The sequence below is a fragment of the Heterocephalus glaber genome, unplaced genomic scaffold, assembly GCF_053883595.1.
Source record: "Heterocephalus glaber isolate CG9 unplaced genomic scaffold, H.glaber_assembly_v1.0 deba00001688, whole genome shotgun sequence".
NCBI classification, from domain to species: Eukaryota; Metazoa; Chordata; class Mammalia; order Rodentia; family Bathyergidae; genus Heterocephalus; species Heterocephalus glaber.
This window is the reverse complement of record NW_028258413.1, coordinates 7,242,060-7,255,750: the sequence shown is the minus strand read 5'-3', so window position 1 is coordinate 7,255,750 and position 13,691 is coordinate 7,242,060. Positions and strand designations below refer to the sequence as shown.

Sequence of the window (13,691 nt, the reverse complement as noted above, 5' to 3'; positions counted from 1 at the left end):
CAACAGCTGCTAGATGATGCAAAGAAGAATAACGTAAGACTGATAGAAGTCCATGAAAAGGCAGGAGAAAGTATAATAGACATAAAAAAACTGTTCACAGAAGTAATAGTAGAAAACTTCCCAGACAGAGGTAGAGAATTGGACATACAGATAAATGAGGCATATAGAACCCCAACTAGCCATGACCAAAAATATCTACATCTAGACATTTAATAGTCAAGATCCCAGAAACCCAAGAGAAGAACAAAATTCTACAGACAGAGAAAGGAAACAAATCACCTATAAAGGAAAGCCCATCAGAATCACGGCAGATTTCTCAACACAAACCCTCAAGTCAAGGAGAGCCTGGAGTGAAGTATTTCAAGCCCTAAAAGAAAATAACTTCCAACCTAGACTGCTGTATCCGGCAAAATTATCTTTCAAAATCAATGGGGAAATTAGATACTTCCATGACAAAGAACACCTGAGAAATTTCATGAACACCAAACCAGCACTCAAAACAATTTTATGCAATATCCTAGAAAAAGATAATGAAGGTCACAACTCCATGAGGGGCAACAGAGAGAAGACACCATGCAAAGTAAGGCACTAAAGGGAAAGGGGGAAAAATAAGAAATAAAAGAGCCAACAACAATAAAACATCATGGCAAGGATGAGTCAGTATCTCTCAATTATAACTATCAGTGTTAATGGCCTCAATTCACTAATCAAAAGAAATAGACTGACAGAATGGATTAAGAAGCAAAACCTAGCAATATGCTGTATATAAGAAACACACTTAACTCAAAAGGAAATTCATAGACTGAAAGTAAAAGGATGGAAAACAGTTGTTCACACAACAGGAACCCAGAAAAAGCAAGGGTAGCAATCTTATTTGCAGACAAAGTAGATTTCAAACCAAAACTAATTAAGAAAGACAAAGATGGTCACTACATCCCTGTGAAGGGAACAATCCAAGAGGAAGAGATGACAATCCTAAATATATATGCACCAAATACAAATGCCCCCAACTATACAAAACAAATATTAATGGACATGAAAAACCAAATAAACAATAACATAATTGTAGTGGGGGAAACTCAACACCCCTCTATCACCAACAGACAGATCATCTAGACAAAAATTAACAATGAAATTCTAGAACTGAACCAAGCTATTGAACAAATGGACTTAAGAGATGTTTACGGAGTGTTCCACCCCACAAAATCAGAATACACATTCTTTTCAGCTGCACACGGGTCATTCTCCAAAATAGACAACATCCTAGTTCATAAGGCATATCTAAATAAATGTAAAAGAATTGAAGTTATCCCCTGTATATTATCAGACCACAGTGAAATAAAATTGGAGATCAATAACATAAGAAATGGCAAAACACCCACAAACACATGGAAATTGAATAACACCCTCCTGAACAACCAATGGGTCACATAGGAAATTAAAGAAGAAATTAGACAGTTTCTACAAGTAAATGATAATGCCAGTACAACATACAGGAATCTGTGGGACACAATGAAAGCAGTTCTACATGGGAAATTCATAGCAGTGAATGCCCATATTAGGACAACAGAGAGAATTCAGTTAAACAACCTAATGCAGAACCTCAAGCTCCTAGAAAAAGAAGAGCATAGCAAACCCAAAGCTCGTACAAGAAAGGAAATTATAAAGATCCGAGCAGAAATCAATGCAATGGAGATTAAGAGAATGATACAAGAAAAATCAATGAATCCAAGAGCTGTTTTTTGAAAGAATAAATAAAATCGATGAACCTTTAGCCAACCTTATCAAAAAAAGGGAAGAAAAGGGTCAAATCCATGCAATTAAGAATGAAAAAGTTGAAGCCACAACAGATCCAGCAGAAATCCAGAGGATCATCAATACCCACTTTGAGAACCTGTACTCTAATAAAATTGAAAACACAGAAGAAATGGACAGATTCCTAGATACATACGAATTGCCAAAGTGAAATGAAGATATAGAAATTCTAAACACCTCAATAACAATGAGTGAAATTGAAAATGTAATCAAAAATTTACCAACAAAGAAAAGCCTAGGTCCTGATGGCTTCACTGCTGAATTCTACAAGACATTTAAAGAAGAACTGTCACCATTACTCTTTAAACTCATCAAGGAAATTGAAAGGGAAGCAAGACTTCCAAATTCTTTCCTGGAAGCAAGTGTTACCTTGATTCCAAAACCAGGGAAAGACCCACCCCAGAAAGAGAACTACAGACCAGTCTCCCTAATGAACATAGATGCAAAAATCCTCAAGAAGATACTGGCAAACAGAATACAGAATGTCATCAAGAAGATCATACACCCTGACCAAGTCGGGTTTATCCCAGGGATGCAAGAATGGTTCAACATCCATAAATCAATAAATGTAATACACTATATTAACAGAGTCAAGGACAAAAACCATATGATCATATCAATAGATGCAGAAAGGCATTTGACAAAATCCAGCACGCATTCATGATAAAAATGCTACAGAAAGTTGGAACAGAAGGTCTTTATCTCAACCTGATTAAGGCTATTTATGAAAAACCAACAGCCAACATCAGCAATTAGAAAACAGAAAGAAATAAAAGGAATAAGGATAGGAAAGGAAGAAGTTAAACTCTCATTATTTGCTGATGATATGATACTTTACATAGAAAAACCAAAAACCTTGGTCAAAAGTCTTCTAGACTTAATTGACAGATTCAGTAGAGTAGCTGGATACAAGGTCAACACTCAAAAAACAATAGCCTTCTTATATGCAAATAGCAGACCCATTGAGAGAGAAATTAGGGAAATAATTCCTTTTACAATAGCATCTGAAAAAATGAAATATCTAGGAATCAACCTAACAAAGGAAGCAAAAGACCTCTACACTGAAAACTACAGCATTCTGAAGAAGGAGATCGAAGAGGATATAAGAAAATGGAAAGATATCCCTTGTTCCTTGGTAGGAAGAATCAATATAGTGAAAATGGCCATGCTTCCAAAACTACTATATAGATTTAATGCAATACCAATTGAAATTCCAACAATATACTTCACAGAGCTAGAGAAAACAATCCAAAAATTCATTTGGAACCAGAAGAAACCTAGAATAGCAAAAGCAATTCTAGGCAACAGAGACATGGCTGGGGGTATCACAATCCCCAACTTGAAACTACACTACAAAGCTACTGTGCTAAAACCAGCATGGTACTGGCAAAGAAACAGACCTGAAGATCAGTGGAATATATTAGAAGATGCAGAAACAACTCCAGACATACTCAGCCACCTCATCTTTGACAAAGGAGCCAAACACCTTCATTGGAGGAAAGATAGCCTGTTCAATAAATGGTGTTGGAAAAACTGGATTTCAACCTGCCAAAGATAGACCCATACCTATCACCATGCACTAAACTAAGATTGAAGTGGATTAAAGAGCTAAACATTAAGACAGAAACAGTAAACTTGCTGGAAGATAAGTTAGGTAGAACTTTCAATGACACTGGCATAGGAAGACTTTATGAACAAATCTTCAGTAGCACAGGAGCTAACACAAAGAATCAACAACTGGGATCTCATCTTATTAAAAAGCTTCTGCACTGCAAGAGAAACCACCAACAGAGCTAACAGACAACCTTTAGTATGGGAAGAAAATTTTAGCAGCTGTACCTCAGACAAAGATCTACTATCTAGAATATATAATGAATTGAAAAAAATCAGACCCCCCAAATTCAAAGATGCAATTCAAAAATGGGCATCTGAAATTAACAGACATTTCTCAGACAAAGAAGTAAAAGCAGCAAATAAATATATGAGAAATTGTTCAACATCACTGGTCATTCGAGAGATGCAGGTGAACACAACACTGAGATTCCACCTCACCCCACAAAGAATGGCTGCTATCAAGAAATCAATCAATAACAAATGCTGGTGGGAGTGTAGAAAGAAAGGAACCCTTCTCCACTGTTGGTGAGAATGCAGACTGGTGCAACCAGTGTGGAAATCCATATGGAGATACCTCAAAGAACTAGAACTAGAGGTCCCATTTGACCCAGCTATTCTCCTACGGGGTATCTTCCCCAAAGAATTAAAAGAATCATACCACAGCGATATATGTGCACCTTTGTTTATAGTGGCACAGTTTCTAATAGCTAAAGTTTGGAAACAGCCCAAGTGCCCATCAAGTGGAAACTGGATAAAGAAGATGTGAGTTTTTTACAAAGTGGAGTACTACTCAGCCATAAAGAATGAGAAACTAGAGTCATTCATAGCTAAAATTGAGGCCATATTGATGCCTCAATTTTCAGATGCATACTGAGGCCATCCTAAGTGAAATAAATAGGACACACATGTGTAAATACTGAATAGTTTCTCTAGTGTGAGAAACTGAAAGTGTAAATAAGGATGAAAATGATTAAAATGAATAAATGATAATTTGAAATAAGAAAAGACCCAAAGGTGTAGGGGTGGGGGGAGGGAAAGGGGAAAGGGAAGAAGGGAAAGGAGAAGTTATGAGAAAAAAAAATTGAAATAAAGTCTATGTAAATAGGGAAGGGTGGTGGGGGTGAAGGGCGCATAGGTAATGGGAGAAAAATAAACACTAAGATACATCATGTTCAGGTACAAACACCCAATGATAAATGTAAATGTATTGTATACCTAAAATGTACCAATTAATATATAAATAAAAAAAATAAACTCATGAAACAGACATTAAAGAATTCACTAACCAAACTCAGGATGAAATAAAACTTTAAAACTTCAGAGAAGGTTAAATTACACATGGTGGTCCACCATCCTTTGACTAAAAATTACAAGTTAATACTTCTATACTTCATGGGAAGTCTTTTGACCCCTCTCACTTTTTGTATTACAAATTCACCCTAAAACATAGTGTCTCTCACACATTCTAAAATATATTGTCAGGAATTTATTTGACATATCCCTACTTTCTTCTAATATTATCTCATTTATAATTCATTTGGAACCACAGATCATTAGAACTGTACTTGAATAAGAGCTTTATATAGTGACATCAATATATTAAAGCAGTGGTAACAGATTTACCCTAAAAGTACTAATTTTTAGAAAAGCTAGACTGGCTGTATTGTGAGTAGTGAAGCAAAGCACAGAAAAAGCAAGTCCTGCATCATCTCCCTGTGGACCTCACACATTCCATCTTGCAGAAGTTGAGATCAGAGTGGTGGTTACTAGAGGCTGGGAATAGTGGGGAATGAGAGAGGGCTGCAGACAGGCTGATCAGTGAGGACTCAGCTACAGAGACAGCAGCAGGAGCTCTGAGTTGCTACTGCACTGAAGGGGCCTATGGAGAACAGTAATGAGCTATGCATTTCATGAAGACTAGAAAAAAGGACTTTGAAATTTCCTCCATAGACAAGTGATAATTGTATGTGCTGTGCTTACACATTGCTGGCAGTGCAATGGTTTGCTCACATAGCATCACCACATATGCACGAGTGACGTATTCTGGTGGGATGTTCCTGTTCCTTTCTAATCTGGGGGACCCCCACCATATGTGAGGCCTGCCATCGACTGAAGCATAGCTATATTGCATATGGCTCTTTCTGCAGAACTTCTAGAAAATCTGTAACAACCAGGAAGGACTGAACAACTCTACCAAAAACTGGATCTGACTGATGTTTATAGAATACTCCAACAAACAATAGCAGGATACACATTGAAAGAGTCGGTGGGACACTCACTAAGAAAAAAACACATACTGGAATGTAAAACAAAATTTTAAAAGGTAAAGAATTGGAATAATTTTAGAAATATGCTTACACTGTAAAGGAATTAAACTAGAAATCAGTAATAAAGGGGCTGGGGATTTAGCTCAGTGGTTCTGGTGCCTGCCTTGCAAGCACGAGGTTCTGAGTTCGATCCCTGGTACAAAAAAAAAAGAAGAAGAAATCAATAATAGATAAGAGGAAAAATCTCTAAACTTGTACACAAAGCACTACATAATCCATATTTATTAGTTACATATGCTGTGACATACAAATTGCCAACAAAATTTTCACTACCTCACATTTATTATCTCACAATTTCTGTGAGTCGGGAACCTGGGGACAACTTAGCGGGGTCCTCGGTGTGGGATCTCACAGGCTTCTCTCAGATGGCAGCTGAACCTGTTCCCAGCTGCAGGTCCTACTGAAGAAGGACCAGCTTCTATTGTCAAGGATATAGGACAGCGCTTCTGTACTCACAGAGTTCACGTGAACTTCCTTTTGCAAGGTCAATAGTAGAGAAAGGTAGGCTAGTGGGAGGGGACCCATGACAGCACAAGGCTGTCACTAGGGTGACTTCTGCTCACAGTTGCCACCTTGTACCAGATGCCATCACAGGTTTAACCTTTGCCCAACAAGAGCCAAGAGAGCAGGAGGTAGAGATGACAAAGAAAACCTTTAAAGTCTACCTACCATGCAATGGGTTAAAAAGTCTCAGGACAATAGAACCTTATTTTGAATTGAATGCAAAATAAAGCCCATGGGAATTCAACTAAAGCAATGCTCAGATGTAAAGTTTTTTAAGAACTCAATTCTTTTTTATTTTATGAAAAAATAAAACAAAATTTCATACTCAAATAATAAGAGAATAACAATAGTTGCTACATTGTGTATTGTTATCTTCAAAGTAGTTACTCAGAGTTCAAGACAAAAAGATTCTTACAAAAAAGAAACAAGCACATAATAACTCAAATCTTCCTTTTCAATGAACTAAGATAGTAGTATAAATAAACCCAATTAAATTTATAGAACTGCAGATATTAGAAAAAAACCTGTTCAAATAAAGAACCGAAGGTTTCACCTTAAGAAAGTAGAAAAAATAGGATCAAAATAAACCCAAAGCAAGAGAAAGAAAGAAAATTAAGTACAAGAGGAAATCAATGAAAGTTAAAGTAAAACACCAGTAGGAAAAAAAATCAATGAATTTAAGAGCTGGATCTTGGAAAAGATAACTTAAATTTATTATACACTAGCTAGTTGAGAGAGAGAGAGAGAGAGAGAGAGAGAGAGAGAGAGAGAGAGAGACAGAAATTACTTATATCTGAAATAAATCCTATTACTGTCACTATGAAGACATATGCATTTGAAACAATATAAGAGAACATGGTGATCAACTGTACATACACGTATTCTTACTTTAAATAGACTAGTTCTTTAATGCCCACAAACTGCAGATGCTTGCCCCAAATGAATTATATATCTATGAAACTCCCAAAATATAAATCTCTTGAAAGTGTAGTTTCACTGGTGAATTCTATGAAATAGTCAAACAAAAATAACACAAATACTACACAATATGACATAATTGAAACGTAGAGAGCATTCCACAATTAATTTTTGAGGCCAGTATTACACTTCCATCAAAGGCAGTTAAAGGGCATATAATAAAAATTATAGGCTAATGTGTTCCTTGTGGAAATAGATGCAAAAATCCTATTAAAATTTCAATTACATGCAGGGTTATCTATAGAGAACGGGGGGAGGGAAAGAAAAGGAACGAGAAGAGAAGAGACATGCACCATCCACACACAGCAATTATTTGCACAAAAAGGCTGCTTTTTGGATTGTTTGTTTGCACCGGGGCTCAGTCCCCAGGGTTTGTGATGCTAAGTATGTGCTCTATCACTAAGATACAACCTGAGCTCCTCCAGCCTGGTTTTAATGCTAATCTGCTAATCAATTTTATCTGAAATAACCATATAAACGTATCATCTGATGGAGAAAAAGCATTTGATCAAGTTCAGAATCTATTTATCATAAACTCTCACCATTTCCAAATAGACAATGATATCCTAAATCTGATAAAGAGTACAAACAGCCTCAAACTCATATTATATTTATTGACATAAGGCTATATATTTTCCCTGTGAGCAGGAATGCCCAATCTTACCATGTTTACTCAATGCCATAATTGAAATGCAATTAGCATGAACAAGAATTGTCAGTCAGAAGCAAAAGAAGAAATAAATGAGTCTTATCACACAAGAAAATATTGTCTATCAGACTATCCCTGCAAAGAAATAAATCTGTGAAGAAAGTCACCTAAAACTAGTAGGTGAATTCAGTAAGGATGCAGGATATACGGTCAACAAAGAAATTAGAATGTACACACACACACACACACACACACACACACACGTGCATATACTCTAATAGCAATGGACAATTTTAAGCTGAACTTTTAAAAGATACTATTTACACTAGCTAAAATAATAAAACATTGAGGCCTAAATATAAAAGAACATATACAGGATCAACAGATTAAAAACTTCACAGTGCCGATAAAAAGGGCCTCAATAAATGGAAAAGAGACCTATCTTGCACCTGGTTTGGAAGATTTAGCATAATAAATACCGTGATAATCCCAAATAAACTACAGACTGCATAAAATTACAATAAATCCAGCAGCATTTTTTTGAAGATAAAATCTCATTCTAAAATTTATAGGAAAAAGCAAAAAGTAGAATGACAAAAACAACTTCGCAAAAAACTCCGAAGTTGGAAGGATCACAGTGTCATATTTTAAGACAGTCCCTGCTGCAGTCATCATGACTGTGGATTTGGTACAGATATAGATCAATGAAACACAGAGGAGGCTCCAAAAATAGACCTTCATAAACACAGCCCATTGATTTCTGACAAAGGTGGAGAGGCAGTGAAATGGGGAAATGATAGTGCTTCACCAAATATTGTCAAACAACTAGATATCTGCGTGCCCAAAGAGTTTTACATTGATCTTAGCCTCACCCTTTACACAAAAATTAACTTAAAACAAATCATATATCTAAATGTAAAACATAAAACAATAAAATGTTTAGAAGAAGGCACAAGAAGAAGTCTTTGCAACCTGTGTAAAGGCAAAGACTTCTTAAACATAACAACAAAAGTAAGATTCATATAAGCGAAAACATCACATAAATTGACTTTTCTTAAAATGTAAAATTTTGCTCTGAAAGAATCTATGAAGAGAACAGAAGTTGGGACTACAGACTAAGAGAAAGTTGCAAATCATCTTCTGGACGAAGGATCTGTACCCAGAAAGCATCAAGAATGCTCAAAACCCCACAGTGGGGTAGACTTCCAGAATGACCTGGAACTCCAGAAATTCTCTGCTCCAAATCCATTGCAAAAAAATGAACAAAACTGTCAAACTTACTCCTGAAAATCTCTTAAACAAAGATCAAATAAGATAAGAAGAAAATACAGTCTGTATCTCTGTAAGAGTGGTTGTGTCTATGTATGCTCCTCCAACCCCAGGTTCACTGTGTGGAAGTTCTGCCCTTTAGGGTTGAGGACATCATCAGTATCATTGTTAATTCTGGTGCCGGCTGGAGGGACTGGGTCGTTTAAAGCAGATCACAGGAAAATCCATACCTGGAGATTTTGTTAAATGCAACAGGGATCTCAGGGAGGCTGGTAGCATGATAACATTTTTACTTGGGGAAAGCAATGAAACCACAGGCTGGTTATACATCTACAGGATTGTCCAGGGGAAGACACAGTCAAGAAAGGCCCTGGAAAGGCTGCACATACCCTGGAGGTCTGGAAGACCAGGTCCCTACACAGGCTATGCAAACATAAGAGAGACTGGAGAAAGCCCTTGAGAGCTACTAGAACCCCCACTAAACGTGAGGCAGACTTGTAAACTGTCAATAAGTGGTAAGTGTTCCCACAACACAGACCCAATGACAAGCTGACAAGTGGTGTGATGCTCCTGACTCAAGGTATTTAAGCTTAGCCTCTGACCTATGGTTGGCTGACTGCTAGCAAAGATCACCCAGAAGCAAACCTTGGGAAACCAAGTTTAAAAATAAGAAAAAATAAACCAGAGCAATGACATCATAGTTCACAAATTATAGGGAAACAGGCTTCACAAAACTAGCATGGTTAAGTCACTGTATGAATAAACAAAAAACAAACAAAAATCTGCAGCAGTGGTAAGCTCCAGCATGGGGGGCAGAATCAGAGATGGTCTGTCATGTTATATAAAATGAAATCACGGAGATCTGTGAGACACGCTTGTATTCAAACTCGTGAACAATAGGTGTCTCATAAGAGAAGAGAGAGAGGGGCTGGGGATTTGGCTCAGTGGTTCCGCCGCCTGTCTTGCAAGCACAAGGTCCCGAGCTTGATCCCTGGTACCAAAAAAAACAAGAGAGAGAAAACTCAGAAAAATATTTTAGGAAATATTTACTAAAAACTCTTCAACTTTGATAAAGAACATTAAGGTACACATTTCAAAATCCCCCACCAAACTCAAAGGAGTATAAACAAAAAGATCCACATTTAGACCCATCACAATCAAAGTTTTGGCAGGAAACAACAAAACAAATAAATAAAATAAAAGAAGACAAATACAATGTTTCTGTTAGCAAGAGAAAAGCAATTCATTGCTCAGAAGGGAGCCACAAAAAACTAACTGCTGATTTTCATGGGAAACCATGGAAGTCAGTAAGGGCAGTGGCATGAAGTATTCAAAGTGTTAAAGAGAAAACTGAAAAATATTCTGCAAAGGCAAAGATGAAACAAACATTTTGCCAGTATAAATAAGACTGAGAGAATTTGTTGCAGACAGACCTGCCTTAAGTAAATATTTATGAATGTTCTCCAGGAGGAAAGAAAACAGCATCAAATGGTATCTCAAATCCACATGAAGAAAAATTAGATTCAAATACATTAGTAGGTTAAAAGTAAAGCAACAGAAAGACTATGCAAATGCTAATGACAGAAAATAAACAGAAATACAAGAGATGGAGTGGCTTTTAAACTATCAGACAAAATAGACTTTAAGTCAAAGAAGTTACTAGAGCCCAAGTAGAAATGTATTGGGAAGATAAATATAAACATATATGGACGTAACAAGAAGTCCTCAATGTGCTTGATGAAAACCAGACATACTAGAAGGGAAACAGACAATTCAATAACCACGGTTGAATAGTTCAATGAACTACTTTTAATAATGGGTAGAATGACCTGGAAAACTAGTAAGGATATAATAGACTTGAATAATACAATCCCTGTCATTTATAGAATACTCAACAGCAACAGATGGCACATACTTCTCAGGTGCATACTGAACACTTTCCAAGATGCATAATATCTACATTATGCAATAAGCCTCAGAAACTCTAAAAGGATTTAAATTATAAGTGTGCAAATTGTCCACAGTGGAGTTAAATCTGATCTTAACAAAAGAAGGAAACATGGGAGATTCTCAAATAAGTGGAAGTTAAACAATGCACTTTTAATAACCAATGGGTTAAAGAAGAAATGAACACATCAAAAGGATCATACACGATGACCAAATAGGTTTCATCCCATGGTTACTAAAATGATTTAACACATGCAATTCAGCAAATGTAATGCACCACATAAACAGAGCCAAGAACAAAACCCACATGATTATATCAATGGATGCAGAAAATATTTTGACAAAATCCAACATTCATTCACGATAAAATCCCTGAATAAAATAGGTATAGAAGGACCTTACCTGAACTGGATAAAAATGTATTTATGACAAATAATGGCCAACATCATATTAAATGAGGAAAATTAAAAGTTTTAAGAAGTGAAGGACTTAAATGTTGAAATATATAAAATATTGCTGAACATAATTAAAGAAGACTTCAATAAATATAGGCACAATCAATATCCATGCACTGGAATGCTCATTATTATTAAGCTGACAATACTCCCCAAATAGATCAAATGACTCAACACAGTTGTAAAACTCCTTATTCCAATTTCAGAGTGTATGAACCTAAAATGATGTGGAACTGTGAAAGTCTTAGAACATCTAAACAATCTAAAAATGAATAAAATAGGTGAAAGACTTAAGTTTCATACTTCAAAACTTATTATAAGGCCCCACATTAATCAAGATAGTGTGTAACTGACATAAAAACAAACATATAGGCCAGTGGAATAGAAATATCAAGAGTCCATAAATAAAAGCCCATATTTATGTTCAATAAATTTTTGATCAAGATGTAGGGCAATTCAACACAGAAAACTGTATTTTTTTTTTTTTTTTTTTTTTTTTTTGGTACTGAGGATCGAACTTGGGTCCTTGCGCTTGCGAGGCAGGCGGTGGAACCACTGAGCTAAATCCCTGGCCCAGAAAACTGTATTTTTTAAAACATCTAGTGCTGAGACAGTTGGCTATCCACATGCAAAAATGTATTAGACTGCTACCCCACAGCATACATGAAAAACAGCTCAAAATGGGTCATACATAAATGTAAGGTCTAAAATTGTAAAAGTGACAGAAGAAAACATAGAAATGAACCTTGACAACCTTGGGTTTGACAATGATTTCTTAGATATGACCATTGATGCACACATTAAAAGGAAAAAAGTGATACATTATACTTCATCAAAATAAAAAGTTTTGCTCTTCAAATATACCATGATAACAAGGCACAGATTTGTAGAACATATTTCCAAATTATGTGCCTAAAAAGGACTTGTGTCCAGGATACAGAAAGAATTCTTATCGCTTCTCAGCCTTTTGGCTAAGATCAAGTGTAGAAAGAATTCTTATAATTTAATTAGACATATTGACTAAAAAGAGAAAGCAATTTCAAGTCTATGGAAAAGACTACATATTGTATAATTCTATTTATATCAGATTCTGTAAGAGGTAAAATTATATTGGGAGGAAACAGCTTAATGGTTGTTTGCCTACACCTAGGTGCAGAATAGAAAGTAACTGCAATTGGAAGTGAGGTTTCTTTGGAGAAAAACAGAAATCTTCTAAAGTTAAACTGTGTTCATAACTGTACAGCAAACTACTGAACTGTATACTTAGAGTTAATGCATTTTATGATAGAATTTAATTGAAGGAGGTTGTTAAAAATTTTAAAAATCTTAATATTAAGAAAATAAGTCAATTTCAAAATGGAACGAAGACATATTAGTGGCAAATAAGCTGATGAAAGACAATCAATATAATTATCCATTAGTGAAATGTGAATTAAAATCACATTGAGAGACAAACACATATACATTAGAATGGCCAAAATGAAAAAAAAAATATCAGTTGCTAGTTAGGATGTGGAACAAACAGCTCTCAAACACTGCTGATAGACTACAAAATGGTATGTCTACCATAAGAACAGTTTTGCAGTTTCTTATATGTATAAAGTTAAATATATATATTTACCATATGTTACAGCAATCCAACTCCTCGTTACTTACCCTAGAGAAATAAAAAGTGTGTTTTCAAAAACTTGTACATGGATAGTTACAGCAGCTCTATGCACAATTGCTCAAAATTAGGGAAACACTCAACTGTCCTGCAAAGGGAAGATGAACAAACTCTGGGACAGTTGGACCATGGGATACCTCAGAGATACATAAATAAACTCTTGATATTTTATTAACTTAGACAATCCCAGAGAGGTGTAAGGGAGTGGAGGAGGCCAGTCTCAGTGCTGCACATTGTATGACATATTCATACAACACCTCTTTCCTCAAAGACCAAAGCGCAGGGGAGGAGGACAGATCATGGCTACCAGGGTTTAGGATGGCATGAGGGTGTGATCGTGAAGCGGGAGGGTGGAGGACTGCCTTTGTGGTGGTGGAACTGTTATTATTTCCGGATGGTGGTTCATATATATGGTGGTGGTTGTTCCTGAACTTAATCAGGCATTGAAAATCCTAGATCTGTACAAG

General features: G+C 36.0%; 1 protein-coding gene and 1 pseudogene across 2 annotated transcripts in view; one reads left to right on the top strand and one right to left on the bottom strand.

Annotated features, from left to right (window-relative positions):
- Nucleotides 1-13,691, bottom strand: part of Tacr3 (tachykinin receptor 3) — a 70,568-nt gene that overhangs the window by 46,865 nt on the left and 10,012 nt on the right. The window lies entirely within an intron of this gene.
- Nucleotides 12,510-12,621, top strand: LOC147821903 (U2 spliceosomal RNA; annotated as a pseudogene).